A 20,553-nucleotide genomic window follows, 5' to 3' on the forward strand; every position below is an offset into this window, starting at 1 on the left:
AAAAGAAAGACAAATTAGTGAATTTGTGGAAAATCCTTAGTGTGGATAGCTAAGGTAGTGGACGTAGACTTTGATTGAGAAAGTCGAACTACTCTAAATTACTGTGCAAATCTTTTCAATTTTCTGCAAAAGCTTCCACCGAAATTTTTAATTGCCAATTCACCCCCTCTTGGCCGATTCCGTCGATCGATTAACTCAACACTCTTGCAAAACCAAACGATGCTCATAGCTATATGGACATACCCATGAGAACTAAAATACTTGTAAAAAAGACATTTGTGTGAAATATACCAATGTTTACATAAACAAAGAACATTTCAAGGATATCATGTTTATTGGTTAGCCAGTAAAGTAAATATATTGTCCCAATGAAAGGTTCAAGAGAGGGTACCTACCTATCTTATGCAACTATTGTTTGTAGGGTCCATCACTACATGGAGTCAAAATATTTTGATAAAATCATCATTTTCATTCATATGGGGGATTTCTAGAAAAGTTGTGGGAAATTAGGAAATTTGAGACATATGTTCTAATGGTAAAGGTGGATATTCGAATAATGAATTTATTGATTCATATTCTAGTCCATCATATCTTTACATTGGTATCTCATATGCTCAAATGGTTGAGTGATGAATGAAACATTGATGCTCAAAATAGGGTATATGTGAATTGTATCGTGTAAGGGAAATAGAAAACTCGTATCCTATATTGTAGGATAACAAGCATGAGAATGATTTATATACACCAACCCACTTATTAGTCATTAAATGACTTGGGTTGAAACTATGCCTCGCGCGTAGGTGTTGGAGGGTGCAAATCCAGCCTCTCTGAACCCATCGAGGATGAGGGAGCATCTGCACGACATGGACAACGTGGATGTCTAGACCAATCAGGCCTTCTAGGGGCCTATGGATATTTTACCCACTATGAATTAAATATTTTCCTTAAATACAACATATTTTTGAATATTCTAAATTAAAATGATATATTATGATTTCCTTTAATTCAAATATTAATGTGGTATGTCTTGTAATTCGCGAATATATTCAATCAAATATAATATTAATTGATTACTTCAGAATTTATTGAAATACTCATTAATGAACTTATTTTTCAGAATGTATTTTTTTCTAATTCTTCTCCTATGAAAAACTCTATAAATAATGTGTAAACCTACTAGCATAAACACAACTCAAAAACGTTTTTGTTCTTCTCTAGTTTTCAATGATAGGCTCGTACAAGGTATAGTTCATGATTGATGAGTGTCCTAAATCAATAATATTTTCTCGTTAATTCCTCGATCTTGTGGATTTATTGCTACTAATTTGGTTGTATTATGTTTATTTTCATGCAGGATCTTACTTTCCAGAATTATCAGTAAAAAGGGTGCATTCTGCATTTTTTTATTATTTGGTCACGGTTGGAGGCATGATCACGACTCTGGGCATGTCACGATCTATCGTGGCAGTTCCAGTCAACAGTAATTTTCTAGAAGATCTAGTCAGCACCTTCTGGAAGGTGGACAGTCAGAGATATCTTAAGAGATTTAAAGATTGAATTTGAATAAAACATTTGGAATTATATTTAGGATTATTTTTATTCCATGTTTATCTCTAGGGTTTTAGTTTAAATATTTTAAGAGTTATATTTGTTTTTAGTATTTTAGTTTAAGTATTTTCATTAGGAATTATCTCTTTATTTTAGGAATTTTATTTTCGGGAATTTGAAGGCTATAAATACCCTCTCAGGGTAAGCCTAGAAACACATTCAGAAATCATTCTTATTCTTTCTCTAGTTTTTAATAAAAGTTTTTCTTTTCTTTTTCAAAGTTCTTTTTTGTTTTATTTTTATTTTCAAAGATGCTAAGTATGATTGCCATACTTAGCTAATTTCTCCATAGACAAGGGTTGAAGAGATAACTCAATCACTATTGTGAGGATTGAAAAGAACTAAAAATAACTTTGAGTTATTTTCTCAATATTTTGGAGGAATAAGATTGGTAATTGACTTATATTTTTAAAATCAAAACGCTTTTTAGAGATGACTCAATCACTATTGTGAGGATTGAAAAGAACTAAAAATAACTTTGAGTTATTTTCTCAATATTTTGGAGGAATAAGATTGGTAATTGACTTATATTTTTAAAATCAAAACGCTTTTTAATCAAATAGTCAACGTTGGTTCGAAAGTTGTTCTGATTTACAGTTGGGAGAGAGAATCGACTGGTAGTAAGTTTGACTTCCTGTGAACACACTTAGCTGTTGTCCACTAAGGGAAATTAAGATCGGGCTAGATTCTCATTGAGGCGACATAGTCCGAGTCGGGTTTTTCCAGATCTATAAAATAGGTTGGTGCTAACGACGATGGTCGTAGTTAGTCTCCATAAAAGACTTATATCTAAAAATAGATTTTGGTTTAGCAGTTCACAAGAGAGAAAAACAAGTTACAGGGATTATTTTGACAGTAAAACGACACCTTATCTATAGTTGTGCTATTGTACGTTGATCATTTTATTGTTGTATCCGGGAAGACAGACGACTAAAGATCTCGAGCACCAAGGAGTGACTGAAAATCTATCTTAAGGAAACTGTGTAGCTATAGGCCTCAACTAGTTTTTAATTCGTTATTCTATCGACATTTGAGTTTTTTTATTCTAAATTGTACTTTTTATTTATTAATAAAATATTTCTTTATTTTTCTTTTTTTTTATCTTGGATTGTTATACTTGTAACATATTTTTATCCTCGGATACTATATTTTCAATTTACAACATAATGTCTAAAATGGTCATTTTATCTTTTTAAAATTACTTTTTTTAACTACAACCTCAAACAATTAAATTTTAAATTTCATTTTTCAAAAATCTTTTTAAATTTATTTTTTATAACACTTTTAAAATCATTTTTCGAAAGCAATACCAAACTGGCATAAATCAAGTCCAATTAAAATTAAGATTTTATATGGTCCTCATCCAAATCAACTAAGATAAGGATTTAGTTGAATTTTTTTAATTACACGGATTACTATAATTTGTACCTATAAAAGGTGATTGGTCGCAAATTGTATTTTGTAAAAAAACTACTTCGTCTGTCTTATTAAATTTGTCCATGATAGATTTCTTTTTGTAATTTTATTTTTAACTTTGACTCATCATTATTTAAAATTCATTATTGATAAAAATATGAAAAATATATATTTTAAAAGCCTTTAATCAAGTAGTTTTTAAATAAATATTTTATAAAATTTAATTATTTAAAATATTTAAAATAATCATTGAAAAAGTTTAAATTTTTTATTTTTTGAAAGTCAATAATGGACATGCAAGTCTGATTACTAAGTAATGTTATGTTGTACATGATCCGTGCTTTGGTGTAATTGTTGGTTTTCTGTTTGGGTTCCTCTTCAGAGGGTAACGTCCCCATCTTGTTTCTTGATATTTATTTTCTATTTGGTTCCTTTTCGAAGGACAACGTCTCCACCCTGATTTTTGTCTCATGTTAGGTTCCTCTTTGGAGGATAGCGTCCACATCCCAATTTTTTTCTGGACGGGTTCCCCTACAAAAGGTAGCATACACATCATGTTAGTCAAGAACAAAAAGTAAGGTTATGAACATCTATTGTGATATTTTGATGCTAAAATATCTGGATTTTATTATTGAACAATTATTATGTTATTTAATGCATCGTGCTTAAATTATTTGTGTTTTAATAATATTATTTGATTGCACTTAGGTCATCTCAAGCGCATCGCAGGAGTAAAGAAAATCTCCACTTTAGAGTAGAGATAGTGCTCCAGCCCATCACCACTTTGGAGTAGAGATAGTGCTCCAGCTACAGTAAAACGCTACAACTGGCGTTGCACTGTAGTTGCGCTACATTTTTTCTTGTTATTTTTCTGATTTTTGGTTTTTGTTATTTGTTTTACTTTCTTTTGTTATTTTCTTTTTCTTTTCCTTTTCTTTGTTACATTATTTTCTCTTTATTTTATCTTTTATGTTTTTTTATTGTAATTTCTACACAATAAAATAAAAATTAAACATAATATAATAAATTCAAGTAGATTAAATTGCAAGATCTTAATTCTCCAATTGTAGAAGGAAGATATCTTAATTCTCCAATTTTCTCTGTATTTTCGCAATGTTATTTATGAATGTTTGATTTATGCTTTTTATCTTGATATTTATTAGAAATTTATATATTTTATTTTATATTTATAAAATCAATATTATAATAGTTAAATATTGTGAATAAAGTAGAGTTGGTGGTAATGTAAAAATAGTGCTGAAGATGAATTATTGTTTCATCTTTAGAGTAGAGATAGAGATGTTGTAGAGTAGAGATGAGGGTTGGAGATGACCTTAGAGGATACAATGAGTTTAATAGTTTGTTTTGTTTCTGTCTTTCATTTTTAGTTTATCCAAACGTAGGACTAATTTGGCTGTTGGAAGTGTAGTTTCAAATTTTATATTATATGAGTTTAAATATTTATTTTCAATCTCTTTTAACTGTGATGTGAGTTTATTTCTAATAATATATTAATTAAATGTTTTCAAAAATAATTTATTACATAATTTTTGTTCGTAGGCCATTTAAGGGATTATAAATTTTGTCCACTTAAATTAAGATTCTTTTTCCTAAAACAATCAAGGCGGCTAAATTAAAATCTTTTATGTTGAGATCGACTGGTATCAAATAGGAAATATGAATTTAATTTTACAACTAAGTATTTTTTTAGCTAATTTGACATTTGAATTTAACATCAAGATTCTATTTGATATTTAATTTTTTTAGTCCAATTAAGCATCTGATTTGGCTTTTTAGATATACTGATATCTAAACTTAATTTATTGATTAAAAATTATAAAATTCTATTTAAGTCAATAGGTTAAAAAAATATTAATTTGAATAGAAAATTTAAATTCAAATGTTAAAATGAACGATAAAATCAAGTTTAAATATCAAATTATATATTTACCACATAAAATAAAACAAAATTTAAGGGGAAATATATTAAAAATTGGGTGGCTAAATCAATTGAAATGAGATACGGCAGAATGAAGTCCACACTCAACATAACGATGCATTAAATATATATATAATAAAACAAAATTTAAGGGAAAATATATTAAAAAATTGGGTGGCTAAAATTGATTGAAATGAGATACGGCAGAATGAAGTCAACACTCAGCACAACGATGCATTATATATATATATATAAATAAAACAAAATTTAAGGGAAAATATATTAAAAAATTGGGTGGCTAAAATCGATTCAAATGAGATAAGTCCACACTCAACATAATGATGCATTATTTATATATATATATATATATTCACTCAATTAAAATATAATTATAAATAAATCATTTGCTATTAAATATTAGACGAGAATAATTACTTGACTTGTTATAATAATAGTTTAATCCTGAAAATTTATATAATTTATTAATTTAGTCAAAAAAATTTAATTCTTCATATTTAAAAATTAAATAAAACTGGTCACAAAAAATTATTAAATAAATTCAATTTATCACGTTATTCATGATTATAATTAATTACATGTTTATCTTATTTTTTAAAATGAATTTTTTTTTCGTGCATATAAATAAAAAATGGTCAATTATTTAAAAATTATTTTTAAATTAATAAATATAACTTATTAAAATCATAGACGTGATAAATTAACATCATAAAACAATTTTTCATTGACCACCCCGTCAAATCATACAACTCGGATTCTCACAAATCACAATCACTGGTAATGACATTTATGGCATTACTGATTTTTTCTACCATATTCTTTACTTTTTCAAATTATATTTCTAATTTTTTTGTTGAATATTTTTGTAACGTTCCTTAAGTTTATTGACCAGTTAGAATGGGATTGAATTAACTTAATTTTAAAACTTAGGGTTTAGGGAAATAAATTTAAAATCGACATCGATCTTTGAGTCAAAAATTCATTTCAAAACGGAGTTCGATAGTCGATTACACATGAGAAATAATAAACACCCCCAAAACGCTCATAATTGGTACCAAATTGATTCTACGTCGTCTTTGTATTTGAGAATTGTAAATTTAAACTAATATTTTAAATTATGACCCACTTAAAAAGGAACTCTTTTATACGAATAATCCTCGAAACACACTTCCCTTATAGTCAAGAGACTTTCCCATAGATTACTCATATAAAGACATTACCTTGATATTTTAATAAATAATGTACATTAAATAAATAACATATTAAAAAAAGAATGTAAACTATAGGTACCAAATTAAGAATAATTTAAAATTAAACATGCAATTTCAAGAATTAAATAGTGACCTAAATGTAAAAATGTGCCTAAACTAGAGGGGCTAAAACTTAATTATTCCAAATTATTAAACCTAACATGCAAAATTTGTGCAATTACAAAATCAGACTGCAAAAATTAAAATAAAAATGAAACTGTCTTTTCAGATGACCAAAATATAAAAATGTGAGGCAAATGAGATATTAATCCATACTATTTTGTATAATGAACATGTTAAGGCAGTGGCCAAAACAAAAACAAAAATCTAAGGACCTAGGGATAAATCTAACACATCTCAGCATATAAACACAGATGATTAGAATAGAGCAAGTTACAAGTTACCAACCGAAATCTCAAATTGAACCAAAACACAATAATGGGCAAATAGTGACTGAAATGAAATAAAAACAAATTAGTACATTGAAATCGAAAATAAAAAAATGAAAGCATGATCCAAAATAGAAAAAAGGGAAATATTTGATGGTTTAAACGTAATTTATCCACAAAATTATTAACTTAAAAAACTAACAACACAAAAATGAAAAATTACTCAATTAGTGCTCTGTATTCGAAATCAATTAAAAACAAAACATAATTAGAGACCAACATGTAAATAAGCGGCAAACGTTTGGGGACCGTTGTGCGATTAATGTCCTAGTATAGAATCTACCATTTGAAAGTTAACGTTTATTTTATTTTAATATTTAATATCAATATGTACTCAATAATTAAAATAACTATATAATTATGTACAACCTAATCAAATAAAATTAAAATTAATACCATATATATTTAATAATAGTACGTAATTTCTAAACATGTATATACATGTATTTAATCAAATACGACTATAATTTATATTATAATAAGAAATCTAAATATATTTAAAATGAAAATAACTTGAAATATATATCTAAAAACAAGAATAAAATAAAAACTTCAAATTAGGAGCATGATGAAAATGAGTGGTTAATTATCCAAAAAAAAGAAAGAAAATGAGTGGTTACAGTTACACTTTTTTGCACATTTTTGTGTGAACAAGAATTGAGCAAAAATAAAGACAATGAGTTTTCATTATGTTCCCTATAATTTTGAAGTCAGATGTCTCAAGCGAGACGAAAACTATACCCATATGGATAATCTCAAATGAGATAACAATCTCGTTTTGAGTGAAACGATCTCGATGTTTGAGTTTCAAAATAAAAAATCTCAAGTGAGATGAAAATTTTCAAGAGAAATAGTCTTAAAGTATATATTTCGAGAGAAACAATCTCGAGTAAGGTTCAAATTTTTAAGAGAAACTATATTCTGGCTTATGTTTCAGGGGAAACTATCTCAAGTGGGACAAAGTTTTATTTCAAAAGAAACAATCTCAGGGGAAACGAATAACTTGCTCCTTCGCTTATGGACACCAATTCAAAAAAATCGATCTGCTCCACTATTCTCCGAGAAAATTCGATATGAAAAAACATCTTTTTTACCATTGAAATTTGTTCGTACATCCGAAGGTTTGAATCATCGTGCCTGAAGGACTTTAATAATTGAAAATTTTTAGGAAATCAATTTCTCATTTTTTTCAAAATTCAGTTAAAACCACATAATAATAAAAGAGCATGCCCCATTTCAAAGCTAAATATAGATTTGGCTTCTCCGTTCTTGAGGTTCTATCACTTCGAACTTGATACCCTTCATCTTTAAATTTGACTTTTCCTTCATGAAGTCCTCTTATCATAAATCTTTAGTTTTCTTGAAAAACCTGTAAAAATATTTATCATGAACGTGTAATTGTTTGTGTATACAAATAACGTTTTCACGAATGTGGTAATGTGATTCATGTAAAACTTTATTCCTTAGGGAAGGTCCTCATGAGATCAGGGAAACAAGTTTAAGAAAAGAAAATATTCTGGAAAAAACCTTATGAGAGGTGAAAGGTGTTTAAGAAAGACAAAATTGGGATTTTAAATGAAATGACACTAATCAGACAAAGGTGGTTTCTAGAGAAATAGTCTTACGAAAGACAAGGTTAAGGTTTCTAGGGAAACTATCTTAAGCAAGATATGGTTGAGTTTTCTAGCAGACACGACCTAAGAGAATTAAGAATGAGGTTCCTTGGGGAACAATCTGTAGAAACATCAAATTAAGATTCTAGGGAAATGTTCTTAAGAAAAATTTGAAGTTTTTAGAGAAATGAGCCTGAGAAGGACTAGACACAACCTAAGAAAAATGAGGTTCCTTGAGAAATAATCTTTAGGAAGACTAAATTGGACTTTCTAGGATACAAGTCCTAAGGGAGACGGGATTGAGATTTCTAGGGAAAATGTTTTAAGAAAGACAAACTGATTTCTCAAAAGAGATTTTTTTAAAAAAAAAATATCATGAGAGGAAAAATAAAGCTTTTCTTTATTAATACTGTAATACAATGATGAATGTTTAATGCACAGATGAAAGTTCATATAAAATGCATAAGAATGATGTTGATGTATGTTTTCTTGACCAGTGGCCACAAATGGATGCTTAATAAGTCATCATTCTTGTCTTGATTGAATCTTCTTCCTTTTTTTCACATTATAGTGTATCTTCCTAATTCTTTGCTCACAATAGCTCATTCTTTTTTGCCCTAGCAAACTTTTTCCCCTAAGGTGCGCTTTTCTTTGCCCCAATTTCTGATTTTGAGCTATCAAGTCAAAGACATTTTTGTCCAGAGCTTGTCTCGATCTAATGTCGTCATGTCTCTTTTTTTCCCTCTCTTTTATCACCTCATTCTAGACTCTTAGTAAAAGTGTTTTCTCTTTTGATGAACACTTGACTTTGATTCTTAATGTGTTCAAATATATGGTCTTGAAAGCCTTTATATCTCTGACTCAATTATTTTATCAAAACAACTTCTTTAGGACATTTTGCCGACTGAAGCACAAATGACTTAAATTCCAGTGGCCACCGCCTCACTACCGTGTCGGTCACCATCTCCAGTGGCTGTTAGACACCAAAATTCCAGCGGAGGCTCACCTCGATGGCAGGAGTCTAGATCTAGCCACTGTTTCACATGAATCGGCGTGTAGCTCTTTCAAATTAATCGAAGACCTACTTTCACCTCATCAATCTACTCTGTCAGTCGTTCGATCGAGCTGGCTCTGATGTATGTCATTCACGTCATCCCTAAGCTTCATTCACCGTCTAGATCTGCCAACAAAAATCCCAAAAATCGATGTGTGGTCTTGGCCGAGAGGTAAGGTACTCTTTTTTCTATTTTTGTTCAGTTTTTCCAATAGATTTTGGCTTTTTTCTTTTTTTCTTTGTTGATGGATTTTTGTTGTTTGGTGTAAAAAAAGAAAAAGAAAAAGAAAAAATGCTTTCTTTCTTGTTCGAATAGAGAGAGAAAAATGTGTTGTGTATTCCTTTTAAATTGGGGAAAAAGGATATTATTTTACACTATTTCTCCATATAGAAGGAAAAAATGGGAAAACCCTTTACAATATGATTTTTAGGGGTTTTTTAAAAGAGAAAATAACCTCAGTGACCGAAAATGTCTTAAAAGAGAAAAAACCCTTTAAATTTGGATTTACGAAAATGACCAACAAATTTGCAACGCGAACTCCAATTTCGCAACCCAGTTTTCAAATTCGCAACGCAAATCTGTAAATTGCAACGTGAATTTGTAAATCGCAACACAGAAGTCAAATTCGCAACATAGAAGTCAAATTCGCAACTCGATAGTCAAATTTGCAACGCGATAGTCAAATTCGCAACGCGATAGTCAAATTCGCAACACTGAAGTCAAATTCGCAACACAAAAGTAAAATTCGCAACGCGATATTCAAATTCGCAATGCGAATCTGTAAATCGCAACGCGAATTTGTAAATCGTTACACTGAAGTCAAATTCACAACACATAAGTCAAATTCGCAACGCGATAGTCAAATTCGCAACATTGAATTTCAAATTCGCAACACAAAAGTCAAATTCGCAACGCGATAGTCAAATTCGCAAAGCGTGTTTATTTTCACAACGCGTATTTTATTTTATTTTCGAATTCGAAACACAATATTAATTTTGCAACACAAATGTAAACAGTATTATCGTAAATCATAACCTAAAACCCTAAATCAAAACTCAATCTCATCTTCATCTCTCACTCTCTACGGCGACATCCGTCCCCATCTCCGACGAAATTCGTCCCCATCTCCGGCGAAATCCGTCTATCTCCATCTCTCAGAGCAACCCTCACAACCATTTACGGTCAAAAATGGAAAATCAACCACCGAGGGTTAGTTTTTTTAATCTCTTATTTTTATTTTGAAATATTTGTATTATTATTAGATTTTTCTTATATTGATGATAAATTTACTGGTAATTTCAATATATATAGATTAACCATTTTACTGAGATTCCTTAGTAAATTCATTCGGTTGCTGTCAATACTGCTAAACTGTTTAGTCTTTAACCCTGTGAAGTTAGTATTTGTCTTTGTTTTATCTTTTTGTTGAAGAAATGCAATTCATTCAAGTTTCAATTTGCAGAAGAATAGTTTTTGAAACTTAAATTCGCAACACGAAAATGAAAATTGCAACACCAAAATCGCAACGCGAAAATGAAAATCACAACGCGATTTTAGTTTCGCGTTGCGATTTTCATTTTCGCGTTGCGATTTTCTCGTTCCGATTTTCATTTTCGCGTTGTGAATTTAAGTTTCAGAAACTACTCTTATTCTGCAAATTGAAACTTGAATGAATTGCATTACTTCAACCAAAAAAACAAAGACAAATACTAACTTCACAGTGTTGCTAATTTAAGTTTCAAGAATAAACTACTACTCTTTATGTTGTCCATGAACCTGTACTAAACCTATATGTTGTCCTTTTATGTTTATATAAGTGCTTACTTCTGGAATGTTATCTGATGCATTTTGTGAACTATGATGGAATAATGACTTGGGTGAATACCGTGCTAGTTTGAAACATATTTTGCTTTGTTTTCACTGTTTAATATCATGTCTGTTTATAGTGTATAATTTATAGTTTTTGGTATATCTAACTCGGTATGTTTATTGTTTTTGTAGAAATTTTTTCGGCTCAATTGACCTTAAAGAATAAATTAAGCCTAGCCACTAAAATTACGTCGACGTTTACACCTCTACAAAGAAAATTGTTTGAGGATATTTGCTTTGGGCCATGGCTGAAAGTACAACATCCGAGTGGAGATGTTATGTTGACACATTTGTTTCTTCAGACCATGACTAACGATCTACCCGAGAGGATACAACGTGGTGATGAAGAGATATGGTTTCATTTTCCTCCGGCGTATACTTGTTTTGGGCGGGAGGAGTTTTGCTTAATCACTGGTCTACGCTTCGGACACGATGAAGTAACCCAGTAAACTAGTCATATCTCCCGCCCATCATGGTTATCTCGGGTTTTTCCTGATCTGGCAAAGTCGAAGTCGAGTTTACACATCGACAACTTGAAGAGATTATTTGTTAAAGATGGTTTTACTCGGATGGATGACCTTGATGTTGTCCGAGTATGCCATTTATTACTTTTGCATGCCGGATTTTTAGGCAAAGAGGGCAGACAACCTATTTCTGAGGACCTAATATTATTGGTAGAGGACCTAAATGCATGGAACCTGTTTCCATGGGGTTCATATCTATGGAAAACTACCTGGAAGAAGTTATCGTCTGCCTTTGAGGACCGAAAAAGTTTGTGGGGCGATGGTTCTAAATACACTTTGGCAGGTTTTATTTGGGCTTTTAAGGTTATAATTTCTGTATAATGTTTCCAAATTTATAATTAATTATTTAACAATTATTGATGTTTGTGTATTATATTGTTTGTAGATTTGGATATTTGAGGCTTTTCCCAGCATGCAGACATATGCGATAAAAAATTCAAATGATATTCCTAGGGCTATTACCTGGAAGAGGATCCGCATGTTGGATTGGGAATAGTTACTACCATATACGACGATGAATGATGTAAGTTAACACACAAATACTACCATATAGTTAAACAAGTTATTACTAGTACACGTTTAACTGTGTTTGAGCTTTTATATTGTTAGGAGGCCATCTATCCATTACAGAGGCTGACACCCACAGAGGCTGAGCTTGCCACTGATTGGTGGCAAGCTAGTAAGCGATTTTTTTATGGGACGGATGATGAGCACCCCCCCACTTCGAGAGCCATCACCTGATTGGGCCGATTCTACAGCTCGACACCCGGAGCCATCACCTGATCAAGCCTCTTCTTCACCTCCACCATCACCTATTCCATCACATCATCGAGCCTCTTCTCCACCATCACATCATTATAGGCGACCGGCAAAGAGGCCACGGCATTTATCTCTCTGTTCTCCACCTCCACGGGATGAGTTAGGGGAGTTACGTGATGAGGTCGGTGTTTTGCGTCATGAGGTCGGTACTTTACGTGAAGACAATGACACATGGCGTGATGAGATACGATCTTTACGTGGTGAGGTGGATGTTTTACGCGATGACAATGGTGCGCTACGTGATGAGGTATCTACTTTACGTGATGAGGTAGCCGCTCTACGTGAGATTGTTTCATCGTTGCAAAATGAGGTTCATACTCTACGTAATGAGGTAAATTTGTTTAATATTATACTAAAAATGCAAATAACATTTTTTCGGCATTATTTATTTATTTATTTACTGATTTATGTATTAATTTATTTTCAACGGCCCGATAAGGTAGATACTTTACATCGGGTTTTTCTTGCACGACGGGGTTCACGCATAAGATGTCGTGCACGTGCCATTACGTCTCCTTTCACCCCACTAGTGCCAAGACTCCGTAAGAAGAAGCCTGATTCACCTATCATCGTTCAAGAGGCGTCTCCTATCGTTCAAAAGTTTCCTCTCATCATTCAAGAGGCCCCTCCCACCATTCAAGAGGCCCCTGTCATCGTTCAATGGGTCCCTTCCACCGTTCAAGAGCCCGATTCACAATACGTCATTTGTCGACGTATTGATAAACCCCCTCTCGTACCCGATATAATGGATGCGTGTTGGCTTTCGTATGAGTTACCAGCCAGTACCATTCCTCAGCAGGAGAGGGGAACACTACCGGACACAATTACGGATAATACCCTTTGGGCTAAGAACGCAGTTGATTTTTATCTACTTGAGCGGAGCCAGGGGTGTTATTCTGACATATGCAAACTCGACGATTTTATGCATTTGGTTCTTGATCGGTCTTGGTGGGGTATTTTATTAGGGGTTGAAGATAATAGCTATTTCGAAGGGGGATAAGTCTTATATTCTTCTTATATTGCATTTTGATTAATTTTTTTTAAAATTTATTAATAAATTCACTAATATATATATTTTTTTATAAAACAACAAATTAATGCACGGATGTCACGTCTTCTAGTAATAAGGAAATTGAAGAAAATAAAAAATACTCGATCGACTATTATGCCGACGTCTTTTCACGTAGCTCACTTGAATGATCCGAGAGATTCTTTATATACGTTTGGTAATGGAAAAGCTAAATTTTATCTTGCGTGGTGGGAGGTCGATAAGGTTAGTATTTATTTTTTGAATATTTTAAAGGTGTTCACAAATTTTATTTGATGTGCGCAATTATTTATGATTACAGGTGTTTATCCCTGTTTTGGAATGTCGTCATTGGCTTCTCGTCGAGCTTCAGCTCCCATCCCTGAAGACAATGGTATATGACAGCATATTGAATTACATTCCATTGTCTGATTTGAGAGATATTATTACAAAGGGACTAATTCTGGAAACAAGAAGCCAAAAAAGTTCAAAGATACAATGATCAGAGACGAGACTGCGCCACAACAAACGCAGGGAGCCAGAGGGGATTGTGGTCCTCTCGTATGCATGTGCTTGGAACGTTTGACGAGAGGAAGTAAACAGTTTCTACCTCCCACAGATAGAGATAAAGGTGTAGTAGGCTTGTGGTTTCGGCATTTTATGGCTAGAGCGATATATGCGAGACGCTGCCTACCTGCATCCGCGTGCTGAAAGTGTGCATAAACAATTGGTAAGTTTGAGCAAGTGTTGTTAACATATATACTCTTTAATTGGTTTGAAAATATTTGGTTAAGTACCTAGAATTCAGTAATTTGTTGTTTGTTGGTTTTAGATGTGTAGAAAGTGTTGTTTGAGCAAATGTTTGGTTTCTGCAGGTTAATCCTGAAGTGAGTTGCGTGAAATTGATGTATTTGTGCATAAACAACAGTCTGGGGTACATTTTTTTTGCTTGTTTAATTGAATTTTACATTGAAAGTTGATTTGTTTAATTGATGAGGAAATAAGAATTATTTTTTGCTTGTTTAATTGATTTGTAAAAGTTGATTTGTAAAAGTTGATTTGTTTAATTTGATGTGTAAATAAGAATTATTTTTTTGCTTGTTTAATTGATTTGTAAAAGTTGATTTGTTGTTTTAAATTCAATATGCATTATTTTGAAGGCAAAAAAGACCTGTTGAAGGTACAAATTCGCAACGCGAAAGTCAAATTCGCATTGCGATTTTATCGTTGCGATTGTCAAATTCACAACACGAAAGTCAAATTCGCAACGTGAAATAAGCGTTGTGATAGTCAAATTCACGTTGCGATTTTTGGTTTACGATTTCTCGTTGCGAATTTGACTTTCGCGTTGCGAATTCAAGGAAAACACCTTCAAAAAGATAACAGACAACAATCTGATAAGTGATAACAACTGAACAGATCATAGCAATGTTCAAACTCAAGTTACTAATGAATATGTCTAACTGAAAATGTATGCATTCACACATAAAATACACATAATACAACGTTTGCATTTAAAAATCACCTAAGTTAATAAGTCCCAAAAGGTGAAGCCGGTTGTGATTGAGATTTTGATTTTGATTGCGATTTTGATTTCCTTTTGGTTGGCACCATATGAGCTTTGGATTTTGATGAGGATCCATATTTTGGTAGAGGAAAAGATGATTGTGATGGCACTGGTGATCCACAGGTCAACCTTGTATGACCACTTTCCTTGCACCGACTACATGTCGATATCCTCTTCTCTTCACCCTTAGACGGTATATGATCGTGATTTTTTGGTCGGCCAGGTAGCCTGCTGTCAATGACTGGTGGCAAAACTGTTTGTAAGTCATCTGGTATGTCCTACTCAGAATGATGTGGAATAGGCTAGACAATCTCAGCATAAGTCTGTCGATATACTTCTGTAGTGTAGCAATCCATAGCGTATGCGCTTGAATCATCTTGGTTTAGATGAAGAGCAACTTTTATAACATGACCACACGGATAACCAGATGTTTGTCATTTCTTAAAACTACACGTCTTTGCATTCAGATCGACAAGCCCATTTAAGTTATTATCTAATACTTCAAACAAAGTGTTTGAACATGGTTCAACTCTCCATGACGTTGACTTCACAACACGTTTCGTTATCTTTTTATTTTGGTAGAGGAAAAGATGATTGTGATGGCACTGGTGATCCACAGGTCAACCTTGTATGACCACTTTCCTTGCACCGACTACATGTCGATATCCTCTTATCTTCACCCTTAGACGGTATACGATCGTGATTTTTTTGCCGGACAGGTTTCCTGCTGTCTATGACTGGTGGCAAAACTGTTTGTAAGTCATCTGGTATGTCACACTCAGAAGGATGTGGAATAGGGTAGACAATCTCGGCATAAGTCTATCGATATACTTCTGTAGTGTAGCAATCCATAGCGTATGCACTTGAATCATCTTGGTTTAGATGAAGAGCAACTTTTATAACATGGCCACACGGATAACCAGATGTTTGCCATTTCTTAAAACTACACGTCTTTGCTTTTAGATCGACAATCCCATTTAAGTTATTATCCAATACTTCAAACAAAGTGTTTGAACATGGTTAAACTCTCCATGACGTTGACTTCACAACACGTTTCGTTATCTTTTTTTCAGTCCATGGTGTAACACGGCGTTCCAATGTTCCTGTAGATTTAAATAAATACTACTTACTAAAATATATGATAAGTTACGAATTTAAAGAAATAATACCTGCATGGTTTCTTTTCTTGTAGTACCACTGTTGAATAGAGGCTCGAAAAAACTCCATTAACATAGTAATGGGTAATTTCCGGGAATGACAACTTAGAGCGTTGATTGATTCTGCACTATTAGACGTCATGAAACCATATCTTGCTCCAAGTTGATGTACTCTTGACCGTCTTTCAAACCTGACATCTTCTAGTGTTTGAGCATATTGAGGCAAAACACGTCTTAAACAATTTATATGCTTATTAAAATCCACTTCCCGATAAGCTTTTACAGCCTTCCAGTATGTCCATTTGTGATTTTTTATACCAGCAGACCTTGATTTTAGATTTCTGCACAAATAAACACCACAAAGTCCATGAAAAGCATCTGGAAAACACCTTCTAACAACGTTGTCAATTGAGTTTGCCCTATCGGATATGATTGTCAGATTGCTAATAGGACCTATGCAATCCCTAAGATGCCTCATAAACCATGTCCATGAATCAAAAGTTTCAGATTTGCCAACCCGTAAGCTATTGGCAGTATCACATTGTTAGCATCCATGGCTACTGCTAATAAGTTTACTCCAAGGTATCGACCTTTCAAATGTGCTCCATCAACTATAATAACTGGGCACATGCAATTAATAAACAAACGAATCTACAAAATCATATACACAAGAAATATAATCATTTAAATGTAAAATGCATGCAACTAACAAAAATGGGTCAACAAAATTATAATGATTTACTAACCGCAACACCAATGGCGATAAACAGCAACTCAAAGCGTCCATCTCTATCTGTTTTGATATGAGTTACCGACCCAGGATTTTTCAGCTTTAAATTGTGACAATAAGCCGGCAGTTGGGCAAACGATGCTTCTGGCGACCCCCTCAACAATTCCAAGGCATAACATTTGGCTCTCCAAGCTTGAGAATATGAGATACTAATCTTGAACCTAACATTCATGTCAGTCATAATTTCATGTCCCCGATATACCCTTCCATTCAAAAACATTAACTCAGCCAGAAAACCACCCAACACCTTTTTGTTTGCCTGTCTATGGTGAGGAAAAACTTGGGTTCTTGAACATGTATGTTTATCAATAAAAGTCTTAACTTGAAACATTTCGCAATCTTTTATCCTCTTTGCAATCATACGCCACGTACAGTTTTTGTCAATCATACACTTTTTTCGAAACAATCTTTGCTTGATTTGTTAACTTTTAGTTGATAGCCATCTTCCACACATTTCGTATACAAAGCTATCTTCAAGTCTTCCTTTGTATCAAAACAATCATCTTTCTTGATACGAAAAACTTTTGTGTAACAATCAACTGCTATCTTTACCAACTCTTCTTCCGGTATCTGAAGTAATTCTGGCATATTTCAGTTATACTCCCGTGGTATTTTCTTCTTTTTCTTTTCTTCGGAGACTTCTTCTTCTTCTTTTTCTTCTTCAGGGTTATATGAATTACATAATGGATGTTCAACATGTTCATTCACAGTCGTAACTTCCTCCTCATTATCATCAACAACATCTTCCTCGGCAGCGGCTGTTTCATCATCAAAATTCGGGTATTGACCAATATCAAAATCATTACATGCAGGGTCTGTTTTTTCTTCTAAAACATCATCAAAATCCGAGTATTGACCAAGATCAAAGTCCGGGTATTGACCAAGATCAAATTTCGAATATTGACTAGTACTCACAATTTTTTCTGTTGGCTCATAATCGTCTAACTGGTCAATACGAAAACCAGAATTTGGTGCTGAAAGTTGATTGGGATTTGGATTAGGAAAAGGTTGTGGGTTTTGAGATTGCGTTTGATATTGTGTTTGGTATTGGAAATGTGGTGAAAACAAATTTTCTTGGTGATGAAATTGTGGTGGAACCATTAAATTTTGAGGTTGATAATAACGTTGTACATTGTGAGCACCATAAACTGGGGTTGAAGAACTTAGTTGATTACTACTCGCTACTGACCCAACTTCACTACATCTAGGTTCAACAACATACAATGTAATATCATCTTCTTGTGAAACACTAATGTAAGCAATGAATTGTTCAACATCTTCATTGTCGGTTAACAAATAAACTTTACCTTTTCTCTGATAAGATAGCCTAAATCCACTTAGAGGCTCTAAATTCAATTTCTTTGCAACACGTAACATTAGAGTTTCATAAGTTAATTTTTTAATGACAGTTTTAGTTGAAGATTCATGGGTAAAGGCACATATTGTAAAACACCATGAACATTCTCCCATGACCCTCCAAAACACAAATCTATCCAAACATGATAAACATTAGATGATTTCATTTTACAAATTGTAAATTAATTTACTAAACAAACGAGCTATAAACTACATATCATCACTAACTTAGAGAAAAGCATACCTTTATTAAGTTGATAGTTGATAATTTGGGAGAGAAATCATTGAAAAATTATATAGAAATAAAATTATGTAAAAAATTAGAGATGGGGAAGGATATCGTTGGATATAGGAACGGATGTCGCCGGAGAGAGTGATAGATGGAGATGGAATGAGTTACGATTTAGGGATTTAGGTTATGAGTTGTTGCTGCTGCGTAGTTATATACCCAAAACATTTGTGTTGCGAAACTAAAACCTGTTGCGAAATTAAATTCGTGTTGCGAATTCGAAAATCGAGTTGCGAATTTGAAATTCGGTTGCGAATTTAAAATTCGGTTGCGAATTTGAAATTCAGTGTTGCGAATTTGACTATCGCGTTGCAATTTACAGATTCGCATTGTGATTTATAGATTCGCGTTGCGAATTTGACTTTTGTGTTGCGAATTTGACTCCAGTGTTGCGAATTTGACTATCGCGTTGCGAATTTGACTTCTGTGTTGCGAATTTGACTTCTGTGCTACGATTTACAAATTCGCGTTGTGATTTACAGATTCGCGTTGCGAATTTGGAAACTGGGTTGCGAAATTGGAATTCGCGTTGCGAATTTGTTGGTCATTTTCGCAAATCCAAAAAATATTGGTTAAAATCGTATATTATAGGGCATTTTCAGTCACTGAAGTTATTTTCTCTTTTTAAAATCCCCTTTCAAGGTTACAATCGGAAGAACCCAAAAAAATGAAAAATTATATTTTGGTTTTTTTTTGTCTCCCTTCATTGCACGGTAATTATTGGTTGAAATAATATGACCTCGTGAGGATGCTGCAAAGCACGGGTGAAGGTTGAATGGCCTCTGCCACAAACGTTCTGGCAAGGGGTACCAAAAGGGGCCACTGTTTCTCATGATTTTTCAACTGTGGCATGAGTCAGGACATTTTTCATAGCTGGTGTGGAGAACGATGCAACAACCGTCATAGCCGGGACCACCAACATGTGTGTGGAGATCTCCCAGTTGTACTTGAATCGTTCGACTCAACGTTTGCTCTACTCTAGCCTGATCTTGGCCATTGGCGGCGACTGAAGGTAGGGCAGAGCAACGAAATCGAGAAAACCAAAAAATCGACACGAATCGAGTAAAATGGTTCGGTTCGGTTCAGTTTGGTTTTAAACGGTTCGGTTTTCGGTTCAGTTTAAAGACTTTATTTTTTTTATTCGGTTCGGTTCGGGTTTTCCATATGGAACCCATTTGTTCCATATTGAATCGAATAGGCAATTTTTGTAAAAAAAATTATAGTTTCAAGTGCTTTTTTTCATTGAAAAACCAATAAACTGAACCGAACCGAACCGAAAAATCCGAACCGAAAAAACCGATTTCGGTTTTTTCGGTTTTTTAACTATTCGGTTTCGGTTTAAATATTGAAAAACCGTTTATTTCGGTTCGGTTCAATTTTTGGTAAAAAACCGAACCGAATACACCCCTAACTGAAGGTAGATGCAAGTTAAGTTTCAACAAGCCTTCAATATTTGGGCCAAATGGACTGGTTTGTAACATTGGGCTTCTGTTGATTGTGTTAGTACCTGCCAATGTAACAAAAACGAAGTGAAAGTTAACATTTATTTTATTTTAATGTTTAATATCAATATGTACTTAATAATTAAAATAACTATATAATTCTGTACAGCCTAATCAAATAAAATTAAAATTAACACCCTATATATTTAATAATTTCTAAACATTTATATATAAATGTATTTAATTAAATACGACTATAATTTATATTATAATAAGAAATCTAAATATATTTAAAATGAAAATAACTTGAAATAAATATCTAAAAACAAGAATAAAATAAAAAATTTGAATTATGAGTCGGATGA

This window comes from Hibiscus syriacus, unplaced genomic scaffold (genome assembly GCF_006381635.1).
Source record: "Hibiscus syriacus cultivar Baekdansim isolate YM2019G1 unplaced genomic scaffold, ASM638163v2 tig00110458_pilon, whole genome shotgun sequence".
Lineage (NCBI taxonomy): Eukaryota > Viridiplantae > Streptophyta > Magnoliopsida > Malvales > Malvaceae > Hibiscus > Hibiscus syriacus.